A 1,889-nucleotide genomic window follows, 5' to 3' on the forward strand; every position below is an offset into this window, starting at 1 on the left:
CTGAGAGAGAAAAGGAAAACTGGAAATCATTTTGACCAAAATAAAACAACTTACTTGAAAATATGTTTTAGATATTAAAGACATGCAATACATATACACCAATTTATATAGGTACCAAAACAAGACAGGGAAATGTACATGCCTATATAAATGACCCAAGCTTAATGTCACACTAAGAGGATACAGGATAATGCCTCCTCAAGGTGTCTACAGTCTAATCCCCAGATTTTGTGACTATGTTACCTTACACCTTACATGGCAAAGGGAACTTCATGTATGTGATTAAATTGAGGATCTTGAGTTGGGAAAATTATCCTGATTATATGATGACAAGGAAGCAGCAGGGATCACAATCAGAGAAAATGGCATGACAATGGAAGCAGAGAAGGAAATGAGATACGAGGACAGAAACACAGAAACAGGAGAGAGAGAGAAACTAAGAGAAGAGAGACTAACAAACAGTCTGACAGGAAGATGCTACATCAATCTCTGGCTTTGATGATGGAAGACTGATGCGTGAGGCGAGTGGGTAACCTCTATGGGCTAGAAAAGGCAAGGCACAAATTCTCCCCTAGAGCCTCTAGAACTAATGTACCTCTGCCAACCATTTTTAGATTTTGACCTCTGGAACTGTGTGACATATATTTGTACTGATTCAAGATACTATATTTATGGAAGTTTATAACAACAGCAATAGGAAACTAACATAATCTTATTAAACTAGAAACAGAAATGAGACCTGATGTGGCAAAAAATTTGAACTTTTATATAAGTCATAGAAATGTCTAAAAATTTTTTATTTAGATGTTATTTTATACAAATAAAGGCAAGTGACAATAATTTATAGAACTTATAACATTATGAAATGCAAAAGATAATACACAGATTATCAATAGAGCTTATTTAAGATAAAGAACAGATAGCCGCCGATAGCCTGGCAGTATTTATGCAAAGGGATGTAAATAGGATAATTAACAAATAGGAAAAACATAAAAAGAAATTACATATCTTCAAGAGCAATCAAAGAAATTATTTAAAACATCTATTTTTGTAAGAAATTGTGCCTGGGCGCTTGTATTTCTTCAGCATTTGCTTTAATGGCGATCAGATTGTAAACATATTTTTATGTCTATGCTTAGTTCATTTAGGAAAGGGTTAAATTCTTTAAAAACAGTTTGGTCCGTGGTAGCTATTTTAGTAAATATATTTATTGAATAAATCAGCAAACAAGGAAAAAAAAAAAAGACATGCCTTTTTTTTTTCTTCTCAGAATCAAGCTGCAGAAGTTTGAATACTTCATTCAGTAAGTACTTATGGTTGACTTATTTTCAATATATTAAAAATAGAATACCAGAAGTTTTAATTATAACACTATTAATATCATTTCTTTATATAGTCTGCACAATGAAATTTTATTATTTGTTTCTTTTCATTCTGCCTATTTCAGTGGCCATCTTTAAGACCAAAAAGTATTTGAAATTTTGAATAAGACAATGTAATCATTTCATTCTTATAGTAAAATCACACCAGCTTGAGACTAAATTACTGGGAGAAAAAGCACACGATGATGCATTTTATTTTAAAATCATTTTTAAATAAATAAATACATTTCTTGGAAAAAAGTGATCAGAACAGATATGTGGAGAACAAAAATCTTTCTCTCATTTTTAAATTACTGTTTGACCTTAAGCAAGTCATAAAATCTGGATTTTGTAGCTCTTATCTATAACATAATAAAATTTATTATAAATCAAATAGAGAAAGGACATCTTATCTTGGGGTGAGTGGAATTCATAATATGTATAATAGCAAAGAGAGACTCCATAAAATAAAATTATGGGAATGTTAGAGATAAAAATCAAGATATTTCAAACTCTGATATTTTTAAT

The 1,889-nt window shown here is 30.7% G+C and overlaps 1 long non-coding RNA gene across 1 annotated transcript in view; it reads left to right on the top strand.

Moving 5' to 3' along the window:
* LOC309850274 overlaps positions 1-1,306 on the top strand; it is a 224,194-nt gene extending 222,888 nt beyond the window's left edge. The window contains exon 4 of the long non-coding RNA XR_014304162.1: positions 1,271-1,306. This is a non-coding gene — a long non-coding RNA (uncharacterized lncRNA). The remainder of the gene's footprint in view (positions 1-1,270) is intronic.
* The last annotated feature ends 583 nt before the right edge of the window (positions 1,307-1,889 follow it).

Source organism: Mustela nivalis (assembly GCF_964662115.1).
Source record: "Mustela nivalis genome assembly, chromosome: 16".
NCBI classification, from domain to species: Eukaryota; Metazoa; Chordata; class Mammalia; order Carnivora; family Mustelidae; genus Mustela; species Mustela nivalis.